This window comes from Wyeomyia smithii, chromosome 3 (genome assembly GCF_029784165.1).
Source record: "Wyeomyia smithii strain HCP4-BCI-WySm-NY-G18 chromosome 3, ASM2978416v1, whole genome shotgun sequence".
NCBI classification, from domain to species: Eukaryota; Metazoa; Arthropoda; class Insecta; order Diptera; family Culicidae; genus Wyeomyia; species Wyeomyia smithii.
Genome location: NC_073696.1, coordinates 47,561,911 through 47,587,432, shown reverse-complemented (window position 1 = coordinate 47,587,432; position 25,522 = coordinate 47,561,911). Strand labels below are relative to the sequence as shown.

The 25,522-nt window shown below is 38.3% G+C and overlaps 1 protein-coding gene and 1 long non-coding RNA gene across 12 annotated transcripts in view; one reads left to right on the top strand and one right to left on the bottom strand.

The window, feature by feature from the left end:
- The window catches only part of LOC129732187 (restin homolog), a 177,439-nt gene that overhangs the window by 33,717 nt on the left and 118,200 nt on the right, over nucleotides 1-25,522 (top strand). The window lies entirely within an intron of this gene.
- LOC129732190 (uncharacterized) overlaps nucleotides 1-25,522 on the bottom strand; it is an 87,501-nt gene that overhangs the window by 31,979 nt on the left and 30,000 nt on the right. The window lies entirely within an intron of this gene.

The following is a 25,522-nucleotide window of genomic DNA, read 5'->3' as shown; positions in this document are numbered from 1 at the left end:
TATGGCTTATAAACACGTCGAAGATCAAGACAAAACAAACACAAAAAGAATCATTCAAATCCGTTGATTCTATTTGGAGTGAAACGCCGTTATACAGACACCAACTTATTTTTATTTAATAGATGGACGGCGTCGGTCGAGTAGTGATGAAAACGCCTGCCTCTCACTGCAGATGGCTAGTGTCGGAGCTCTGGGAATATTGGTCCCTTTCCCGGTCATGGGAGCCGTAATGCGGGAGGTTGTGATGTAGTATGCCGACGGATAAAAATCTATATATGGTGGTAGTGAGATCTTGCTAGGAGGAGGGGGGGGGGTTATCACAAAATCTTACGATGTCTTACAAGAAGTTGAGTTGAGTTGAGATATGAAAAAAAAATGCTTACGTAATTATTGAACGGCCTCTTGTTCGTGACTCAGTTAACGTTTTCGGGAGGGATACGGTAGGGGTCCGATACGATGACTATGTCCGACAGCCACTCAAAGGCTGCTTGGTGTAACAGCTGCTTACCCGCGTAGTAGTGGTTTTGGTTCAGTTGTGTCACCCTTACACCCGTGTAGCTGATTTAGCGGAGGTGGCCTCCCATAAAGTGCTTGGCGTCTCGTTTTCCGGAGTATGCCAAGTACTTGGGAAGCTCCCCACAGTCTTTTCAGACCATGAATTATAAAGCTACGTAATTATCTAGAGGGGGATCCTAACTTTGTAACGAATTGTGACGAAACAGGGTTGAGGGGGGGGGGGGGCAAAAAAAAGCTACGTTAATTATGGATGTTCCCTTGGCTACTGTCTGGCCCCTTACAGGCTCAGGACTTATGCCCTCCCTCAAAGCACCTCGGTTTGGCCCAGGGGACATACTAACCACCTTAAGTTTGGCTGTCTTCAGAGCTAGGTTCGCATCTGCCGACGCTAGTCGGAAAGTGACCACCAGGGTCTCAGCTGGACCTTTTCGGAGGCGGATTGACCAGTGTCCGCTTCCATTCCGCACTTTTCCTTGAGGGCTTGTGCAACGTCGCACCTTTCGGTGATTTCGTCGAGGTTAGAGCTTAGAGCTGGAGAGGTGAGTGCCCGAGCTTGCACCTCTTTTCCTAGAACCTGCTCAGTCATCGTCTTGTAGGTAGCTCTATTGCTCGTGGCTTCCTTTCAGGGCTCAACAATCGGATAAAGACGGATATTCCGCACATCCGCTCCCAAATTTTTTGAGCTGGGCTTCGCTACTCATTTACTTCAAGACTTGTGAGCACTTCGACCCGTCCGTCTTTAGTATGAGGGCATCCCTTCTGCTTCGTGCCTTTCTGACCTTACTTGGATGTTTGATCCCTTCGCCATCTTGGCGCTTCGCACCTTCTTGACGCTTTCTTGACTTAGGTTTCCACGCAGTCTCCTCTTCGGCCGAGTTTTCGGTGGACTTTGATCCTGGTGTGCTCTCTCGCGTTTCTTTTTGTTCCCGACTGCAGCTTCTCCGGGAGTCGCCTCATTCTCTTAGCGGTTGGTCCCGTAGCGCAGACTGCTGCGAACGAGGGGGTGTCTATCTGCACCTCTTTAGATGCAGTCGCCTCCTTCCCGGCTGCCTCCACTAGAGCTACGAGTTGCGCGTGCTCTTTTCTAGTCTCATCAATGGTGTTCTGAAGCAGGAGGAGGCTCTGCTTGAGGTAACCGGCGATGTTCCGTCTGTTCGCCATTATGGTATCGAGTTGTTCGGACAGCGCAGCCACTCTTGGCCCATACACTTTTCGACAGCCTTCTGGGGTGTACTAGATTATCCACATCCGGTCTTCGCAACATCTGTCTTCGCTTTGTTCTGCTGTGTCGTTCCATAGAAAATGAATGAAACAATTTTTTAACATGTCATTTCCGATTTCGCTGAAGGTTTTAACAGTTGTTCCTCTCTGATAAAGAAGTCATTTTATGATATTGAATGTTCACGTTGACTCACTACTACTGTTTTTGTATTTTGTATCAGAAAAACGGTTTGTTTGATTGAAATAGTGCAGAGTGTGGGCCAGCACTGCGGTATACACAGTTGCCGTTACAGTTACAGTCTTGTACTAAAGAGTTTAGGATGCTTTTGCGATATACGAGTGGCTCATTTCCCTGATACTGATATCATGAAGATATCATCATCTCAATGTTTACTTGTTCGATCATAGAAAAGTTTCTACAACTTTACTGCCGTTCCAAACATACCTGTCCCAAGTTCTACGCAAGCCTTATGGACGCTGGGACAGAGATGCTTGGATAAACGGGAGTTCAACTATTATAAAAAAAACTGAAAAAACCCATCCATACTACGTTCTCTTCGCCTTCGTAAACCTATTTTTTTTTTTTGAAGAAAACTCATATAAAATGAATTATTATAGTCGATCTGATTTTTTTAAATTTTTGGAACAAAATATGATTGGATGATACGACATCATCACTGGACTGGATGACAGCGTTTATGCTCTTCAGTTATTTAGTACTTCATATAACGTCTTTCGACGCGATCGCAGTCAATTGAACAGCTATTAACACCTTTTTCGTGGGTGTTCTAATCGCTGTCGCACAACAACAGACGGGCACGATTTTCGCCACCGCACATGGAAGATTTCTATGTTTAAAAGGATCACGATCAATTATTTAAAAGCATCTACTATTTTTCATAGACATTCCTCTATTCCTCTATTGTGTGATTTTTCTGGTTTGATTCAACATGACAATTCTATTCAAATCACAACTCCAAGAATGAATCTTTTCAATTTGTGCCAGGCTAATTTATATTGTAACTACCTCGGGCGAGTTCTAAATCTAGTTTTTATGATTCTGGGTGATAAATCGATTACCAATGGATGTGTTGTCCCAATGTTGCCGCCTGATTCGCATCACCCGTCTTCGAAAATTTCGATACCTTCTAACCATGAGGCTGTTTACTCTGCGAGGTGTGAATCAAATTACTGCAAAATTGATTTTGTTGCATTGATTGACTTTTGAAGAAGTTGATGGTGTGCTTCTTGCGAAGAAAGCTCTTGCACAGTTGTTCGTCCATGGCTCAGCGAAAATATACCGTTTTCTAAACGACCTTACCGCACCGCATTTTTAACGAACCGTTGGTGCAACGAAAATACGCAAATCTGAAGTCGAACCTTTTGGACCTCACATCAAATCGCATTGGGAAAATCGAGCGCAAAGCGTAAGTCGATGTTATATATACTGTCTTGAGAGCTACTTTCGACCGTATTAACCAAATTTATCGATTGGGAGCTTCATCACGTTCCGTCAGGTGAACAACTGTTATTCGCTCGACGTCGTACCCGAGTAAATTTCGAGTTTTCTTAACTCGAAACATTATAGTTTCATCGTAAGAGAAAAAAGTTTATGTCGCAGCGTCATTCTTGCAGCCAACGGTAAGCCAGACGATAATGACGAAGGTTCGAAATGTCATAGAATGGTGACACTCACTTTGTGTCATACAATTTGGTATCAGCTAAGCATCACACGGATTTCGTTATTAGATTGTGTGCATTGTGCGTGGGTTAGTCAGCCGGCGCTCTTGCAAGCTGACGTGCCATTTTGGAGCGCAATTGAATTAACTTTTTTTACCCGCTACCAAGCTTTGAGTTACCACCCACTTGTGGGCACCCAGCGTAAATGTAAACAAAACTCACACAAGCTCAACGACAAGAAGCAGCGAATCAAAACACAACCCGCAAAAAGCTCACTTTCCGAACGGACAGCATGATCGTTGCAGGCAAGCTTTTACGCTAAAGCCGAGTGATGCCGCTGCGCAGCACCGGCCCGCGGGTAGCTTTACTTGCGTGAACCGAAGTTGAAGCAGTTCCAGTTTGGACAGCAACCTGTTAACACGTATATCCTACACGTCTGTGCGCAAACATTTCACCAAGTGCAGCTTGATCATTTCACGCCGTTTTGTCCAAATTTTTGCATCCAACCACGAAAGTTAACACGCAACGAAAGCCTGCGTGCGCGCGAATAACAAAAAAAAACCTCCACTAATTGTTCAACCTAACCGGGTGCGGAAAAAGAAAAAGTTATAGTTATTGTTTTCCGTTTGGCGATTTGCGTTACAACAGTTTCGAATAGCACGGGCAATAAAAATAAGTTTGAAAAATTGTGTGAACCGAAGCAAAAGGTGTCTAGGTGAAAATCCCAGTTCGTCATAGTAGCGCTCAGCTGGAGGTGAAAACGTGATCCATCTTCTCCGCTAAACGACCTAAAAAGTGTAAAAATTGGCGACGATCACGTCTCGTACCGCCTCTGTACCGGGTTTATAACCATTCATCTATCTAGCTTGTGAAACTTGTGCCGTGCTGATCAATCACACAAAGTGCCAGAGCTTTGGCGGTAACAATCAACTGCTGCTGTTGCTGCTGTTGTCGCTGCACCCTCCAACTTCTAGGACCTTTGGCAATTGAATTGCGCACTACACCGAGACAGAGAACTTTCGAGCGCGATCTCCTCTAACTAACTAACCAGGTAAATATCGCAAGTCGTGGCATTCGGCGTTCTTTGATTTCGCCGGTTTTTAAATATGGAAAAATTTCCACATCGCATGCTTGCCAAATTCCTATTAGACTGCGCAAAATAAAATATTCCTAGGGAACAGTGATTGCCATATTTACCCAACGTCTGGTGAAGTACACTTTCGAAATTAGCCTGCGACAAACTGGTTTGCAGACGTTTCGTTTGCGCTTCCAATTTGACTCATTTATCCCAGTGGATTGCGGATGGCTGTTTTTTTTTTGCAACCGCCGGAGTATATTTAATTTGTGGATTGACAAGTGTGTCTATGTTGAACCGCGAGTTAAGTGAATTCGCCAAAACAGCCAGCGTTCTGGTTAATCACACTCGGTTTGAGCTCGGTATTTGGTTTGGAGTGTTGTTCTGTTTTCGGAATTTTCCCAGCTTGGAAGCATTGAGCCTCAGCAATGCGCCGAATTCATTTGCTGTGTGCTCATTGCGTGATTACGATAGCTGCAACAGCAAATGTGCGCTGACACCGATGTCGTTTGTGCGGGGATTTCTCGCAAATAAATATGTGCACATGGCAATGTTTCGGGCTCTTGTTGAGCGATAATCGCTATGTGGGAGTACAGTTTTGTTTGCTTTTCACGACCGCGGGTTGTTTGAAACATTATATAAATTAGAAAATAGGTTTGGAAGTCAGGCATTTATTTGATTTGATTGCACGAACGCCGAATTTGTGGTTGTCGTACTTTGGCTAGAACTAGCGTTGCTTAAATTAACAAGTCAAACTTAATTTTAGGAATTATATGCCGCATGCAGGCTAATTTAGATTGTAGATAAAACGGAATAGTCCTAGAGTTTAATAGTAACAATAACACTTAATTCAGGAATAATTTCCCAATTTCCATTTGATTGGATTGTTTACAGAATACATACATCAGGTGTATTTGGCAAAACTCTCATTTCGGTTAAATTGATTGACAAATATGCCGGGTACAGCTTAGTTACCTCCAAGAATTTTATTCAAATGAAGCAAATTAGATGGTATTGTCAAGTTACAAAACAAATTCGTGTGATTTTACCATTTTCTTGGCCAATATACGCCCGAATGGTGAATAACGGAATGCTATGGTCATATAAAGGCTCAGATGAGCCTTTTAATTTTAAAAAATATATACAGAAAACAAAATCTTTTCCTCATTCCAACTTATTTTCCGTCAGTGGAATCACCCGAGTTCACCATTAAAGTTTTCAATTATTATATTTAGGTAAAATAGAAAAGTGAATATCTTTTATACACAATATACTACTATGACCAAAACCGGTGAGCTTACCCTACTACACATAAAATTGAGCGACACACATGATTCAAAGTTCGTGAACATAATCAAAACAAGCAACGTATAAATTCGTCTTTTCTGTTTAGCATAGAATTACCTTTCTGCCGCCATTATTCTGCCGCCACTACTGTGACATATTTTATTTCCCGTGTATTGAGAAAAGTAAAAATGTTAGACAAGGTGGCAGGAGTTATTCAGAAATCAAATTTTTTTGTTACTCAATATTTGAATCACCCCTAGTATGAATACTTCAACGTTAAGGTTAGGGTGATATTGATTGACCATTTTTTCGAGTTTTCTAATTTTTTATGTAGTTGAAAATAATGTTGGCGACAAAAAAATCAGATAAATTAGAAATATATAAGGCCGTTACAAATTTTATTTTTTTCATTTTATGTCACCCCCCCTCCCCCCCTTCAAAAATCTTGAATATTGGAAGGGGAAGAAAAAAAGCTCTAACCGTTTTGTTCATTTCATTGGTTTTCCGACAGCATAAATGCTTAATTTAGCAACAAACAAGTCAGGTGACAGTTAAAGTGTCGTCGAAAGGCAAGCGAAATAAATAATAATAATAATAAAGTGTTATTTTTCAACATTTATTTGAGTGCAAGTTACAAACGTCATAACTTGCACACAAACTTTGATCAAAGATAGCTCTTTTTTTATCGTCTCGGTGTTATTTATTGTTTGCCACCCCCTCTGCTAACTTTGATAACCTTGGACATAAAAAGAATTCGAAATTTGTATCAGCCTAATGAGAAAAAAATAAAAAGAAATTAAAAATAAAATAAATTTAAAAAAATAGCATAACAATATAAATTTAAAAAAATAGATATTTTTGCAACCGGAATGATGCTCAGAGATAGGAAAATGGCTCAGACGCCATTTCGAATTCCAAGATGGCGACTTCCTGTCTTTAGAAAACAACCTAAAATGGTCGAATACCCCGCAATATGCGTATTTCCGTAATCGAGATAGTGCCTAGAGACTGGAAAATTGACCCCAGACACCATTTTAGATCCCAAAAGGCGACTTCCGGTTTCTGAGAAAAAGAAAATATAGCCAAATACCAGGCAATATGCGTATTTCTAAAATCGGGATGCTGCCCTGAGACCTTAAAACGACCCCAAACTCTGTTTTGGATTCCAAGATAGCGACTTCCGGTTTCTCGGAAACAACCTAAAATGGTCGACTAGGCCCCAATTTGTGTATTGCTGGAATTAAAATGATATCCTGAGATCAGAAATCGACTCCAGGTGCCCTGTTTAAACTCAAGATAATGACTTCCGGTTCATCTGGAGTCTTTTTCAGGTCTCTTGGTATCATTTTAGCATCCAAAATGGCGTCCCGGGTTGTTTTGGATCTCTGTGCATCATCCTGGTTCCGAAAATACCCATATTAGATGGTATTTGACCTCGATTTATTTAACTGTTTCTATGGCCTTTGGAAGCCCCAGTGGAGTCTATTCCGGAATGTCCACTTTCGAGGCATATCACCCAAAACCATGAAAACCGGCCTGTGGAAGTAATTTTGTAAACTTTGAACCAATAATTGTAAAATTCAGTTTAAATATTCATAAAATCTCTTAGTTTCGGAACATATCTTCGGAAAACCGGATTTCCAGGATTAAGAAAATTCTTTTGGGGCACCGTTCTAACACAGCTAAGATGAATCGGTGCAAAATTAATAAAATATCATTAACTTTATTATGGATAGCAATAACTATACTGTTTATACAGTGTGAACTTCTGCCTCATACGCAGTTCGAATTTGAGTTTTTTTTTTTCAAAAAATTAAATTCTCATGCTACAAACGAAATTCGAAAAACTCTAGTAATATAGTAATTTTGAAGACAAAAGAATCATGTACCGCTTGGAAACAAAACCGAGATTTATGATAGTTTTTTGCAATAGTCCTGCTGCAAAAACAATTAAGTGCGTACTTTTGCCTCTCACTACTCTATTAGAAACAATGAAAAATATATTTCAGCAGGTGGGACTTGAACTTTTACGAATGGCATTATTGAAGTTATATATAAATGCGCGACGTTTTAAAGGTAGTTGGCAGGCTTCGCTATTACTGCCGAAACCAATTTGTTCGATTCCAAACCGTTCAAATTTAGATGCTTTACTGGGGTTCATATTCTAAATTTTGACGTAGGACTACGTCTGACTAAAAATTACGGGTGCACAATAAAACATCTAAAATTAACAGTTCTGAAGCGATTTCTGCCATTTCTCGTTAGATTCGCGAGCTTTTAGCAGTACTCAAACCACTAAACGAAACTCGAAAGTCAATTTTTTCCATACATTCCATTGGCACCCTACTGTGCACCGACAGACTGGTTTTGTAGTACATAGTACAAATAATATTTGCTCAATTTTAAACGCTGACAAGGTTCTAATGCAAAAACAAAATCAACGTGGCTTACGTCAACTATGCGGTTCTTGTCTTAGATACAACTCCGTAATTTTTCGCGTAAATTTACATTTGTTTCATTTTTTTTCTGCGTGTCTTTTACGAAATTTTCTTGATTTCAATTTGATTAGAAAATTTCTTAGTTTTTCATTTTAATGGATATATTTTTATAGATTTATACACACGTTTTTTTGACACGGCACAATACATAAAATGTTTAACGAAGCCAGATAGCAGTTTTTAAAAGGCTATCATGTCCGTTTAGTAACTAATTTTGAGTTAGATTATGTCATAACAGCGATTTATGAACTGTATCATTGTTCATTTATCAAACGGCATAACGTTCCGCAGTTTAAATATGTTTAACTGTTAGATTTGTTGTGAGTGCATTTATCGTAGAATCATAAAAGATCGTCTGTAAAGTTACGAAGCTTCGCCAAAATCCACTTGCCATTATCATGATAAAGCACTTAAATTAAATCAAATACTAAATAGCTGGGAGATTGTAATCTGGATTATTACCTTTACTGGTCTTCGGCGCTCCGACAAATTATCGTATTCCGAGAAAAGTGGAATGAACAGAAAAATTGGTTGATATTTATTCTAAGATAACATGCTTATTTGCTTGTTAGTTTTTGTTCACTTGATGTCTTCGTAAGTTTTCGAAAAATTTTATTGCAAAGAAAAAGTTGAAGAACGGGCAATAACAATCGTGACCGGACAATTTGCCATGAAATGACCCAGCAATAAAAAAAACTTCTCCGGAGACACCAAATTTCTACATTAAACAAGCAAGAAAAAAATATATTTTCCTGCTAAATATCACACTTGAACCGTACTGCAGTGTGTGATGGTGGCCTTATATAACCACCAGCGATGACAGCAGCGGCATTTTGCTCATAAACAGGACTATAAAAACAGTGTTCGTTGCTGTAATGACGCGAGAGCTTTAATAGCACCAAGTTTGCAAACAACATATTCGACAAAACTCCATTGTCGAACGCTTCGTCGATTTGCATATTCAATTAGCACTTTCTCGTTGTCACACTGTGAGGCTTGAGGCAGCCACATCATAGCGAACGTATTTTTGGATTCGTTCCACAGCGAAAACAAGTGAGAAGAAAGAATTTCATATTTTTTTCACATACGTCAACCATTCCCGATTGGTTTCATTCTCTGGTAGTGAAGTTTGAAAATAACGTCACCCACAAGAGCAAAACTTTTGCGCCATAAATTAATTAAACTTCTATTGCTGGCTTCCGAGCGGTGGATTTCTAGAATCCGCCAATGCGCAAAAGTTAAGTGTAAGCTAAACCGAGAGTTTTATACCGCGCACAGATCCGAAACAAATTTCCTGTCCGTCTGCCCGGGCACGGCATGATGGCATGCAAGCACGAGCATATGCAAAAAGTGGCGTACCATTGAAACGGAATCGAAACGCGAATGGAGAACTTTATTTTTTTTTGTGTCATTTTTTTTTTGTTGCGCTGGGAGTTGCTGTTTCGGTTCACTTGATTTTGCAGAAAATCAAATCCAACCTGGGCAAGGGCTGAATCCGGATTATCCCAAAGCGGTGGGACAAACGTTAAAAGTCTATGTTTTCTAAGGAAAATACTTCCCCAAGCTCTGAAGGTTATATTCAATTCGCTCGTTAATGATAATTGCGTTCGATTTCAGAGATTTTATGTTTTTGTTTAAAATGGCAAATTTGAACTTTGAGAGTTTTTGAAGTGATGTTGTTCCAGCTCAAGCATCAAGGTTTCTTATCAAATGTCTTGCTGTGCAGATGCGGCAGCAATAGCAAGATCTAAAGGAATATCCGTTTGTCGATTTTAATTTCGCCCTGTTGAAATTGATTTTTGCATTAGTCGGAAAGCGATGTAGCATCGAGTAGCAAGAGGATTCGTCTGGTTTCGTTTAACTTTGAAATTATCATAAAATGTTAACAACATCTTGAAATATATTGCATAGCGTATTGACAAAATCTTCCTTTATTAATGTTTGTTGGTGATTTTTGAAGGATTATTCCGCACTGATAGATTATGCGACAAATTGATTGTACTTATGGCATGCTTGAACATCAACATCTCAAAAGCCCAAAATTGGCTCTATTGAATATTAGCATTGAGATACGTGTACTGCGACAACACTATTTCGTGATTCCTAGCGCCGAACGAAATGTGGATAGCAGCTGGTTTGTTTCTCTCCTCAGAAACATCAACCAGTGTATGTGCAAAACTTCATTGAAATTTTGGGTTTGTCGGTGCAATGGCCTAATTTTTCTTTCATGCACATATGCACACATTCAGAAAATGCGTTTCAGTGTGGAATGGCATATTGTGCTATTATGAATTAGTCTGTACAATTTCTGCTTGATCGGAGGAGCGTTGCTTCGACAGCTCATTGTCATTCATCAACGCCCATGATTATTTGTTGTTTTTTTTTATAGCTCTCCGATCTGCTTTATATTCGACATTTGTGATTTCAGTAATCAACAAGAGAATGAATTTGAATATTTAAATCATATCTCCCAGTGATGTGATGTGACCTTTCATTTATGTGCGAGCCATGAATTAAAATCTTCCGATCAGACGTTTATAAAATCGATTAAAATATAGTTGAATATCTAGAAAAATACCTCCACAAGTAAACAAAAATAGATTGCATTTTTTGTTCGCAGAAAGACTCGAGCCACTGTGATCATATTTGATTTTCTAAAATGGAAAATTAATTATTTATGATGCAATATCTCGAGAAGATATTGTTCTGACATGTTGTCAACAAAAAAAATGTTGAAATGGGCAGCACCAACTTGGAGAAGATCGATTAAACGTTTTAGAATGCGTTTGAAAGACGTTTATAGCACCTTCCCAAAAATGTACAATTGATTTTCGTTTCTATTTGAGTTGATTCAAACATTATTCAGTGTAGGTTTTGAAACACTTTTTGGATCAATTGTGCATATTTTTAAGCTACTTCAATAAGCTCAATACCGTTTTGGTATTTCACTAGGAGATCATTTCATCACAGTTTTATTTTAAAGTTAGGAAGGACAAATACAATTTTTACACGGAAAATGGCTGGCATATAAAAACGTGTATGTTCCGAAGTCTGTCTAAAAAACTTATCCTGGAATCCGTGCTTAACTCGTAAAAAGTCTCCCTGGTGTCTCTTTAATACCTTCGGAAGAGCCGTCTGATCTGTGAATAAGGATAAAAACCAATAATAAATAAAATCATGTAAAATACGGAGTGGTCTTTTTTGACGCGTGTTCACGTATTCCATTTTAAGCCAGAAGTAATCGTATATCAGTCTTCAAAAACAGAAACATTTTTTGGAGTAAATATTAAAAAATTAAAATATTGCATTTGGTTACTTTTATATTCAAAAGAGGCTCAAACATTTTAGGATGGTGTCTTCGTTATATTTTTAACTTAAAAAAGTTGCATGGTTTCATACAAATTTGGGATGCATTCCCCGCGTAATAAAGACCTTAGTGTATGTGAATGTGAATTATCCGAGTTGGAAAAAAACATTTACCTCGAGCCAACTTTTGAAATGAAACAAATGAACACAACAAATAAAAGGGAATGACCTAGTTTTTAACTGTATATTTTATGTATATTTCTATATGGGTTGTCCTATTAGGGTGGCAATGACTGTATGAAAAAAATTTCATCATCGAATTTTGAAAACCGACCATGCACACTTTGTTCATCGGCCCAAAAAAAATATCTGTGCAAAATTTGGTATCATCTCGAAAATCGAAAAAAAATTTGAGCGAAAATCGACCTTCTGGAACTTGGCCATTTTCTGGGCAAGCGAAGGCCTAATATGGAGTTCAGAACTGGCTTCTAAAATGACCCACAACTCGTTCCAAACCGGATGAAAATTATTTTAGTGTTCATTGGGTATCTCAAACTTGACTTTCATTAGGGTGGTTAATTTATTTTTCACTAGGGTGCTTCCAAAAACAATAAAAATGAAATTTTATTTTTAATAAAAACGAAAAAGTAATCATAGTAGGAAACTTATGTCATTAACATTGCGTTACTCGCGCCATGTCTAGCAAAATTTTCTAAATGAGAAATTACAAAAAAATTTCTACGAAGGTTAGGTTTCTCTTTTCCTTTTAAAATCATAACATTTGATGGTTTTCATAGTTGCCACCACCCTTACGGAAACTAGTTGGTCCATCTTTGTGGTATAACATGTCCAACAGGTTAATTATATGACATTTTTCCTACTAAACCACTTCAAATTAAAATTGCAACCACCATAGAAAAACCTAAATTGATCCACCTAGCGATCAGACTCAGCCTTTCTCATTCAAACTTATTATTTGTAAAAATAGATTTACATGAATGTTTAAATCCAATAAAGGTATATTCACTCTTTGGGTTCTAAAATATTGATGTTGTAATTAAAGTATATAATATGAAATTTGACGTTATGTTAGTGCTTCAAAAATAGAGAAATATAAGAAATGACTTTTAATTTCGAACAATTTAATCACGAGCGATACCGGGAACGTTCAAATAGAACGATACCACATTTAAATCATGTTGAGGCCATATATATTGATCAAAGCAGCTATAGTATTGAATAGTCTTTGAATTTTTTTTTTACAAAACTTTTGAACAGTATATCAAATTTTTATGAAGTTTGTTATTTGTAAGTTTGAGAGATGACTCGTTTGTATGACATTAGTTATGTTCAAATAAGTCGTGTAATACTTGAGATAATAGACTTCCGTTGTTTAAACAATTTAATACATAACGGTTGTTTAAGTTTGATTACAATCAAATAAAAAGGGAACGTATAGAGTAGCCAAACTGTGAAACTACGTGTTCAATCATAATTCATCAGTTAACCCTTCACTAGCCCGTTCATCTGATATCAATATTGTTCAAATCGGTTGCGTAATTTCTGAGATATTGATGTTTCGTGATTTTTACATTTTGATACATAACCTCTAAACTAGAAATCAGATTACAAAAAAATTCAATAGGGTCTTATAGGGCAACTAGACCTTTCATTTGCAATTGATTTCATTGAAATCGATTTAGCCATCTCTGAGGAAATCGAGTGAGATTGGGAGAGCGTTACACACACACACACACACATACAGAAAATGCTCAGCTCGTCGAACTGAGTCGAGTGGTATACGACATTCGGCCCTTTTGAGCACTTTTATACCTTTAGTTTTTGCATTTATTGCTATACCTTTCTAGGAGAAAGGCAAAAAGTGAAATGATAGAAATGACTTTTAATTTCAACTTCAATCCTGAGCAAGGCCGCAAACATTGAAATAGTACAATATTAAATTTAAATGATGTTGAGGCCACATATTTTGAACGTAGCTATAGTTTTAAACAGTCTGCGGGTTTCGTTTCTTTCTATAACTTTCAAACCACATGTTTAAACATTATGAAATTCATTGTTTAAGGGTTTGAAAGCCCATTTATTTGAATTCAACTATGTTCATAGATATAAGAGTTCTGAGATATAAGAGCGTTTTTCACATTCTGACGCAGCGCCAAAACTAAAAGTTTGATTACAACGAAATTCAATAGCAACCTAAGCGGTAAATAGACCCTTCATTTGACACCAAGATTGAAGGAATCGGTCAGACCATCTCTGAGAAAAGTGAGTGCGAAAGAAAGGTGCACATACACACGTACACACCCACACACAAACATATACACCTATACATGCTTATATGCAGAAAATGCTCGATTCGTCGAACTGAGTTGAGTAGTATATGACATTCGGCCATTTCAATCATTTTTCTACCTTTTATTAAGCCAGTGATCGTTAGGAGAAAGTCAATATGTTTACTTTCATTATGTGATTTCACATTTTTATGAACAACGGACACAGTTACAATCCGATTGCAATGAAATTCAATACCAACCTATGGAGCAACTAGACCTTCCATTTGACACTAATTTTGTTAAAATCGGTTCAGCCATCACAGAGAAAAATGAGTGAGTCCAAACAACCTCAGGATAACTTTTCTTTACATAACTTTTGAACCATATGTTCAATCATAACGAAATTCAAAAGTTAAGGGTTCTGGGGACAGCCCAATCATTTGAAACCAGTTTTATTGAAATCGGTTGTGTGGTTTCTGAGATATTGATGTTTCGTGATTTTTACATTTTGATACATAACCTCTAAACTAAAAATCCGATTACAATGAAATTCAATAGCAACCTATGGCGCAACTAGACCTTTCATTTGCAATTAATTTTATTAAAATCGGTCCAGCCATCTCTGAGAAAAGTGGTGAGAAAAAAAAGTTGCACATACACACACACACATACACACATACATACATACATACATACATACATACATACATACAGAAAATGCTCAGTTCGTCGAAAGAAGTCGAGTGGTATATGACATTCGGCCATTGGGACCACTTTTAAAAAAAATTTTTTTTTGGATTGCCTGGATTTTCTTCAAAAGTCACTTACCAGTAAAAAATAATTAGAAATTTGAAACGATTTTCGTAAAACACGATAAAAACGATTTCCGTAAAAACGTGAAAACGTAAAAACGATTTCCAAGAAACACGATAAACTATCAAATTTAAAATAAAAGTGGCTACATTCGCTGAAAAATGTAAATTTAGTTTTCAAAGACACTAAAGTCGCTTTTTACGCGGGTTTTTTCTACACGGCTATTTTTACGCGGATTCCGGAATTAACGCGTTTTTTACTCGGATTGCGGAATTTACGCGGTTTTTTTACGGAATTTTGCGGTTTTTTTCCGGAATTAATGCTTTTTTTCACGCGGATTTCGTTTTTTACGCGGTTTCTATTTTCGGCGGCATGTATCCCCCGCGTCTTAGAATTCAAAATGGTGTCTGGGTCGATTGTGGGCTTCTGTGCATCACCCCGATTACGGAAGATAAAATGGCATGCAAAATTAATTTCTGGCCTTTAGGTATCTTTCTGGTTCCAGAAATAACCATATTGGTAGTATTCAGCCATTTTGGTTTGTTGATCAGAAACCAGAAGTCGCCATCTAAGAATTCAAAATGGTCTCTGGGACCGATTTTTGGCTTCTGTGTATCATCTCGATCATTTTAAATTGTTTTCCGGAAAAATTAGTTAGAATATGTGTTTCATTTGTGTGGGAACCTCCCACCCCGCCCCTTTTAAAGTAAGCAGGAGTGTATAATCAGTATGAAAACATTTCTTGTACTCTGAAATTCTCATATTTCAAATTTGGTTCCAACCTCCCTTCCAGAAGAGGAAGTGGTCTCGTACCATCTTTGAAATATTTTCTGCTCCCAAAAACCTAACGTGCCCAATTTCGTTCTATTTGCTTGATTAGTTCTTGAGTTATGCATAGATTTGCGTTTTATTTGTATGGCAGCCCTCCATTATAGAGAAGGAAGAGGTTTCAAACCAGCATAATAACCTTCCTCGGACCCAGAAACTCTTACATGAAAATTTTCACGCCTATCTGCTGATCCGTTTCTGACTTGAATCGTGATTCACCGACTCCAATTGGTATTTATTATATAGATAGAAGAAAATTAACCAAAGGAACAGGTCTGCAATGTGTTCCGAATTTTTACTACACCATTTTATCCATTAAATCATCATTATCACTGGATTTTTTTTATGTAACATGAAACATACATAAAATTGAATCTCAAGTGTGAATCTGTGCACGAAAAAAATCATTTACCATATCAAAAATTGAAGATATGCAAAAAATTTCAGACAAATATTTTTGTTTTGGCAAAAAAAATGAAACTTTTTGAGTCGCGAAGCGACTTGAATGAATCTTTACTTGCAATTCGCTTATTGTATATCACCAAATGTTCCTCCCAATCAAAAAAAAAGAAAAATCTGTCTCAAAGTGCCCACATTCGGTAAATTCGTGAATACGTCATGAGCAAGAGAAAGCCCTATTGCTTGCAATGCCAGCCATCGAAAAAAGTTGCAGCAGGCAGAATCCCGACCATAGTCAAGCGAAATTAATTCGATTGGCAATGTGAAACCTCTTTGCGGTCAATCGGAACCCGACGTGACGCCACGCGGACTCTGCGGCGAACCTTGCTGTCATCATCTAGCCACCAACCAAGAGACAGACAGACAGAGGCGGCACGGGTAGTAACGCGGCAGTGGATTAGGCGTGGGGGAGGGGAGATTGTAAGCGTAGACCTTTCTGCACAATTATTGAACCGGGTGGGCAATTAGTTTTACATCATTGCATTGGAGGTCTGCAATCGACTCTGATTGGCAATAGCAGCGCTGACTGTCGGGCCTTTGGGTGACTCGCGGAAGAGAGTTTTGAGTGTTTGAAAAGATGTCACTGACTGTGTCCGGTGTGGTTTGAATGGAATGATTGCTGACAGTGAGCAGAGAAATCATTAGACGCATTGATGTGAAGGATAATTGTGCCACATGCTGAATAATGACTATTTTTATTAACAATTTATCATTATATTTTTTTTCTCTTTTAGGTAAGTCTATCAATTCATTAATATCAATTGTAAAAGGTACGTTTATAAAAGCAATTCGCCCTACCTGTTAATAGATTTCATATACACATGAAAATGAAATTTTATAATGACTCAAACTGACATCGTATGTATTTAATCGACCAAAGATGTTATTTAGTATTTTTATTTTTGAATCACTATTTGTTTGATTGATGTGATGTCTTTGGCAAAAATGTAGATAGTAGTTTGGTCCTTCCAAAGAAAACATGCACTGTAAAAAATATTATAGTAAGTGTAAAAGTCAACTGTCGTGGTTAGGAAATCCGCCGTTTATTTCGAGCTTTCACATTTAAATCCAATTGGGTTTTATTGTGTCACAAAATTTTTTTCTGTATAATGACATAAATTGAAATGTCTAGGACTACTTATTTCAAGTAAACAATGTTGTTTATTTTTAATTTTAAATCATACCTACCAGCGTTGGGGGTGCCATATAAACGTATCTAATCATTCATGCGATAACGAGTACATATTATTCGAGACTTTGAAGTGATAACATTGCTTGATTGTGAAGACCAAAACAGCAACACTGATTGTTCCCACCGAACCATAGACAATGCTAAGATGTTTGGTTAGCAGTGGAATGTGGGAAGTGAGAGTGAGAATAAGCATCGCACTAGGTGTAAAGCTGTTCATAGGAAAACCGGATTTAAATAAGTGGTTTTGACACCCCGGATTAAACATGATTCCATCAGGTAATGAGCATCCTAAGCAATTCACAGCAGCTGTTTAACACTGTCGTAGTTTTATCGTCAAACCAAAATGGTGAATCAAGTTTACTTTTTATTAATTAAAGTTTACATCAGTATATAATCTAATTATTTATAACGAACACGAGATAATCGGATTTCCCAGGTTCGAGTGGGCATATCACTGCAAGACTGTCAACTTTATTGCACCTCGCTACTCATTACCATTCACTGCATGAACTTTGTCGACAAACTAATGCTGGGTAAATCACTCTCGGTTGCTTCGGCTCGGGTAGACACGAGTGCATGTCAAAGAACCACTTCGCTACGCTAGCTCGGTTGCGGTTCATTGAAGTTCACTTCTGAATGCTTTATAGATTAATTAGATTTATTAGAGTTCCTTGTTTGTGCAAACATATGATGCGTATTTTTTTCGAGCCAAGGCAGGACCAGTTCATCGTACGTGAAATTATTTTTCAATGCAAATTTATCTTACGTTTAAGCTGTACGGTCATTTTAAGTAAACCACTGCTGCATGTGGAGGAATTTGATATTCAGGACTCGTTTCTATACGCAAATATAGGGCTACCAGTTGCTTATTAAAAACAACCTTAATTGCTAGTAAGAAGCCCTTCAATGATTCCAATTAAAATTTCGCATTTCCATTTCTTCTGTCGGTGATTAATCTCCATCATTATAACAACAACGCCCGACCCGATGTGTGTGTGTGTGTACATTCTACTTTCAGCAAATCAAACATTTTTATCTGCCATGACTTACCTTGGAAAGTTTTCTCACACATGTACCCGCCCCGTTTTCCACCGCCAATAAATTATGCAACTTTCAATTTGTGCTGTAGTCGTTTCTCATTTCATCTTGGGAGCCACCACCAACAGGCAAAACCTCGAAGTCGAAGAGCCGTTTTCACACACAATCGCTGCTGCATTCGCTGCTGGCGAGAGTGCACCGAGGAAGGTATTTAGGCGTAACCTGAGCAGTGCCGCATGTCAGAAACTTGACATAATAACAATTATTATTACAAAATAGCAACTGTGCAAAAGCATTGAAGTTCCGAAGAGAGAGAGAGCGTGCAGAAAAAAAAAATAAAAACAAAATCCGCGAAGCCAACAAGGAAAACGATCGAACAGCTTCAGCATCAGAAATCGAATCACGATGGTGAAGGTCGGCTATGAAGAGAGTCTGGCGGAGAAAAGCGAACAGCAACAAAAACAACAACAACAATAGATAGAAGTTTAAGATTGATGAACGATATTCACACACAAACGGGAGGTAGGCGTTCCGAGCGGGTACGAGCGGAACCACGACACACATCATTAAATGTGTATCGTGGCCCGTAACAACAGCATCATTATTCGCGAAACAGTCATGACTGAATTGGAAAGATTGATGAGCGGAGTTAATCGGTCGATGCAAATGGTATCTATCAATCCGAAAATTACTGCACTCCGGGCGGGGGGGTTGCTAAAGCCGAGAAAGTACTGTTTATTGGGTGCAGCTGTAAATTTTATTTTCAAATTTATCTAGCGTGATTTGATGGATGGTTTCGAAAATTGTTAAAACTGCGATTTTTGTGCTTTCGTTCATTTATATTGAATAAAAAAATGCAGTATCTAGTTTGAGTGGACAAAAAAACTATGTCATTGGGTCAATCATTCCACATGTTTTAAATCTTCTCGTTGTCTGCTGCATTCAATTTGTTTCCTAATGTATGATCGTCCCTTCTTCCGAAACTGTATAGTTTTGATCTTCGAAAAAGTTACTTAAAATCAATTGGAAGCATTTGCACACCAATAATAGAAAGCTTGGACGCGCCTGTCGCTAATTTATATAAAACTTCGCTGACATGTGGTTTTGATTGTCTGGTAGGGACGTCAAAGACGAATGATTGAAAAGCGGGTGTTTCAAAAAATTAGAAAACATCAATTTACTTAATTTTCTTTCGAAAAGATACTCTAACTTATGGTAGAATGTGCATCAGTTACGTTTAAATAGAACATTTTATAAAATCTTATGCTTTTCAGTGATTTCTTATGCATAAACCAGAATAACACAGTGCAACAAAAATTTACTTTTTTTCCTGCCTTGGCTTCCTTGTATAATTTTTTGATGTGTTTTGACGCAAAAACAAATTTCCCCGAGTTTCAACACATTTCACCTTAAATGACAGCAGTGGCGCCTTTTTGAAATCTTGAGAAATCGAAAATTTTCGATGTTTTTTCGATGCCATTTTGTTTTGAAACCAGATGCAAAGCAGTGAGGTTTGTCAAATCATCACAAAATCAATCCTCGTATCCAAACATCTTACATATCACATTTAGCTTAATTTGCTTGATAAGCTCTCGAGTTATGCAGAAATTTGTGTTTCTCTTTCAGAGGGCAGCGATCTCGAACCGTCATAATAACCGTCACGGACCGCAAAAATCCCTACATACAAATTTGCACGCCGATCGGTTGATCAATTTCTAAGTCTATAAGGAGGGGAGCTTCGTAGTTGCAAGGTTTTTCCTGTATGGACTTCTTCACTGTGACCAGAATCGTTCATCTATTGTGAGATATGCCCGGGTGTCTGCTGTATCCCGCACTTTTATTATTAGCAATACCACTATTGAGAAGTGGCATGCTTATTATTATTTTTTATCAGTGCTTGTGTGTAATGTGATGTTACCCTTTCCTTTTACACGCTTACTGCTCTACTATACTGAGCCTCGGTCCTCCTGCCAAATATCACCAATTATAATTTCCTGGAGAAGTTTCGTCGTGCGTCCTTCTGGCTAGTTTTATTGATAAGAGAGATTTGGTATTGTTAAGAGAAATTCATGCGAAGGTTTTGAAGATTTCAGCGCAAAGGAAGAGGAACTGGTGGCGAGCCTGAGAAAAAACCTATGTTCAAGTCCTTTCTTGCATCGAATGGCCGGATTCTACTATGATTCGAACCCACGACCATCCGCGTGACAAAGCGAACTCTGTAACCTTGCGGCAACGCAACACCCTTCGCCGCAAGGTTGCAGAGTCCGCTCCGATTAGTGTGTAGTCGTGGATTTGAGCCTTAGTAAATCCGGTTATTTAATGTCAAAGAACTTTAAGTCATCCACATTCCACGAGGACAGACTTTTATTGATTTTGACCCCTCCCCTCCCCCTCCGTGGACAACTGACCATATAAATTCTAAATATGTTGTATGGACCGTTGAAATATCACAGACCCCCCCCCCCCCCCCGTAAGCTGTTCACGTGGAATATGGATGGCCTCTTAAGCATGGGTTTATTCTCAGGCTCCACACTTACCTTCTCTTCAGGTTGAGTCCTACAAAACCTCTTGTTACAAAAATCCTTTTTACAATAAAGAGTGACATTCAATTGATGTGACTTTTCCAGCGAATTGTAATTTACGCTTAATATGGCTAGAGTCAGTGAGGCTCGGAGTAGTAAGCGTCAAAAAAGAAGGGTGGAAAAACTTACACATAAGCACGAATTATAACAATCATGTCACATACTCTCAATAGTGATATTGCTAATAATAAAAGTGCGGAATACAGCAAATACTCGGGCGATATTTAATAAGATCAATGTTTCTGGTCCATGTAAGTGATGTGATGGGTCCATACAAAAAAGTCTATAGGATCAAACAGACAGTCAGACAGAAATCAATTTTTATGATCTTTAGCATGACATGTCGCACCACAGTACAAAAAAATAAAAAAAAAATCGAGCAGCAAATACACCAAGAAAAGTTTTACTATAAAACTTTATTAGGCGATATACGTTTTTAAGGGTGGCAAAAATCCGGAAAATCCGAGAATGTCTGGGATTTTTTTTAAGGAAAACTGAAGGAAATATGCTTAACCGAGACGCGATTCTTTTTTAAACAGCTCTTTTGCACTGACACTTTTTTTTTTCAGCATAAAAGGCTCATGCAGAATATCTACTATTAGGTTTAACATCCGATCAAATACCCTTTTCACTGGTAGTTGTGTTCACCAACGTTGCCTTTTTTATGCTAAATGCTGAAAACTATCAGGGAAAATATCGTTGTATATCAGGGAGTATCAGGGAATGTAATTTTGCAAACTTTCTCGTTACCCTGTTCTTCCAACACATGGTATCCTGTGATGAATGATGCGGATGCAGGCAGATGTCAATTTTCATTAGGATGTTCCGCTTTTACGGATACGGATGCGTTTTCTACATTTTCATTTTGGCATAGTACTACGTGTCTGAGGAAGTAGCGCTTCCTAAAATGAAAAACTACAATCTGAACAAGCAACGATGTCATGTCTAAGGGGTCATCCTCAAATTATGTAAGGGTTTATGGGGAGAGGGGGGTATCCAAATTTCTTACGAATGCTCACGAAGGGTAGAGGGGTATTCGAGAAAATTTTACGTAAGCTTGAAAAATAAACCATATGTAGAGAAATGTTCTTCATAAACAAATTCTTACTGGAAAAGACAATCTTACATAACCTTCAATGCGGAAGGGGGGTCATGCAAAATCTTACTAAGCCTTATTATGGGGCGAGGGGCGGTCTTGAATTTCGGAAAAAGTCCACGTTGTTTTTTAGTTGCTGAAACACGTTGTCAATTTGAAATATTTTTCCGGATAGAAATAAACAAAATGAAACGCATATGAATATTATTTAGATTTTATATAAAATTATAAACACTAGGGTGACAGCCAAAAGGGTCATTTCAAATTACAAAACCCGACTATGTACATTTTGTTTATTGGCCCAAAAAATGATCTGAGCATAGTTTCAGCTAAATCGGACATGATTTAAAAGTGCCTCAAAGCGCTCAAAGTTATGATCTTTCGACCCTTCGAAAATCTACCAAGGGGAGAGTAGGGTATCGAACGGCTTCGGCAGGGTGTCTGCAGCTATCTTATGAAAAAACCTTCCGAAGAAAACCACTGCTGAAGACGTTCGACTCCCTGCATGAAATTGGGAAAATAGATTTTTTTTCAATGCCAAATGACTTGCAAATGCTTAAAACGTCGAGGTCTGGTGCTATTTCGAAAAAAAAATTTGCCCGAAAATCGACCTTCTGGAACGTTTCCTAGGCAACCGAAGACTCAATATAGAATATTTTAGAAATGGCTTCTAAAATTACTCACTACTTGCTCCAAACCACTTGTAAAATATTTTAATATATTCTTGGTATTCATTAGGGTGGTTCATTTTATTTGCTAATGAAGTTTCATAAACAAATATTTAAGTCAGTTATTCATTACGTCTCTGAGGTAGATTCGGCTGTAAAATGGCTTAGAGGCCCCTCAATATGTGTACTTCCGAAACCGAGAGGATGCCCATAGGCCGAATCGCCGGAAAATTTTGCGTTTAAAAATGTATTGAAATGTAAATTTAAAAATACGTTGTTAAAATTTGGTTTTTGCCGTGAAACATTCGTATTCCCATTGACCATCGTACGGTGATGTTACGCATCTAAGTTTGACAGGTACTGGTGACTTTGATTATCTTTCACTAACACTAAGAATAATTATAAATTGAGCAGCGAAAAATCCACTACGCTTACGATTGCTCCACCAGGAAAAAGTACAAAGTCCAAAACGTGAATAAACTTACCAATAGGTATCTGTCAAAGAAGTGAGGTTAAAAAGATTTGATGCGATGTTCTATAGGTGATTAGCTTTCCATGACTACAGTGATTCTGCTCATTCCAACCAATCAAATTCTATACTTCCGATACAGTCGATGTTATTTCAAACGAATTTTTTTCTAATTTCCGACCTGTACCATAAACCACATCACAAGAAACGAATTTCAAAGAGACAACCACCGCATCGTTGTGATGAAGCTTGTTGGAACTCGATTTATCCGACAAGATGTCGTACTTTGCGACAATCATCCGGCAAGAGTACTAAAGCGACACTTACAAACCGACTAATAGAACCGACTACAGTCATACGAATCAACCGGTAAAGATATCCGGCACCCCTGGTGTGTTCAATCAAATCGCGGCGTCCTGCGGTTTTGCTGAGTAGGCGCCAACAGCGCGCAATTGGACTTACATGTTGCTGTTGGGTTCGATATTGACGCCGCCTGCTGCGGTTCAGCCACAAATCAGACCCGTCATGCACTCGTGTATGAATCCATACTTGATGTGAGCACTGTTGTTGCAAAGCTGCGAACCGCACTTCCGAAAAGTCCTAGAAAACTTCACCTCTTATTATAATCGGATCAAATGACAGAACGGTAATAACTGTCAGAGGCAATGAATTTAACACGCTGAAAGTGTTTAAATGTTTACACCCGGCGAGTCCGATTAAAAGCCGATTAAACCTTCAGTGAACGGTAATGAATAATAATCTCAATGGTACAGAAGTCATTGAAACAGTAATTTACTGCTTATATTGAATGTGTTTGTTCTAATTCAATAAGAAAATCTCGTACGACAGTAGAGATAGTTATTATTAGAGTCATGCAAATAAAATAAAAAATATTATCTATCAATTGGAAACATACCGGAAAACATACCAACCTAGACACATACCAACAGTACACAAATACCTGTGCACTTTCTTTCGTTTACAGATTTCACCTAGGAAGACAAACATGGAGCTAAACAAATTCATTACTCCACTGGAGTATCGGCAGGCGTGCGTCTTGAGGACCTCTTGCTGCTGGAAAAGTGCACTCTTGTCTCGCTTAAAGAGTGCCAGGCGTTGGGTGGTTTCCGTTTGCAGTCGCGCTAAAAATAACTACATATCTACCAGTACAGAGTGCCGTCACTCGTTCGCTTCCAACAAACTGTTCGGTTTAAATAGTAACATTAAGGTGATTACTATAATATTGCAGAGCTAAAATATACTCCAAAGATTTATTCGGTTCCCTCCGTGTCGAACGGCCTTATTTTGACGACCCGGCATTCCGCGGAAGGAAGAGAGCAAAAATTTTGTTTTTCCCTTCATTTTCACTCTCAAGCAGAGACTCGACATGCTTTCCATTCGGTTCAAGTATAGGAGTTTGCAAATTCGAAGCATCATAACCAGCAATATTTACTGGGGGATGCATTGCATATATGTGCGTTTGGCAGCACACGGCACAAGGGTGCGCAAATTCGGCCCCAGCCAAAGGGAAACATAAATTTAAACTTTGCAAAGAAAAAAAAGGTTGCGCAATACCAAATTATCTGCTTTCGTGCGATGATGGTAAGGAACGTAATTGGATGGAAAATCGATTGCACTATCGCCAAATATTTCAATTGGCAGCTGAACTGAGCTCAAGGTGTAAGAAGGAAATGTCCGATTAACAGACGGCGTTACACAATGTCACGTCATCGAACAATATTTTTGTTTTCAACGAAAAAACCATTATTGAAAATAAAAACTGAAAAGGATAAAATTTACTGAGTAAATGATGTAAAACCGTTTTAAACCAAAAGTTTTTTTGATGCTGACTATATTCAATCCCGGTACTGATTTTGATAGATGGCAAAACTTGTTACAACGTCGAAAACAATGTCCGCTATTATATTTGTTGTACAGTACTCTCGCCAAAGGCGCTCGCAAACATCAATCTTAATGAAAACTAGAGATCAAATCATTTCTTCTAGTAAAAACTTGCGTTTTATATAGCGAAGCTGTAAGCAATATTAATCGCACTCGCGCCATTTAAAATCCAGCGAAATACTTTGCTCGCAATTCATTTATTCACCGGGTCGGATCATATGTCAGTCGCTGAATTAAAAAAAGGTATGAGTTTGTAAGAACGAATCAACATTCGCGCTAATAAATCACTTCTTCAAACAGAAAACAAACAAAAATTGATCAATAATCAATCCATAGTACAAACCGACCAACCAGAAGGCTGTCCAAGTGTGAAAATGAAGCCCCTTTATGACACCTGATTTGCGTAATTGAGTTTCCTGGTTCCATAGCGTTGCACTCTGAAGCGCACCATGACGGTCGACCGACGTCCGGCACGGGTTCACTACCGGAGTATCAGAGGCTGGTTTTGATGAACTCAGCTTTCCTTCTCTCGTGGGTAAATTGACTTTGCGAAACCAATTAACATCACTGAGAAGCGCAAACTATCCGACCGCAAACCTGG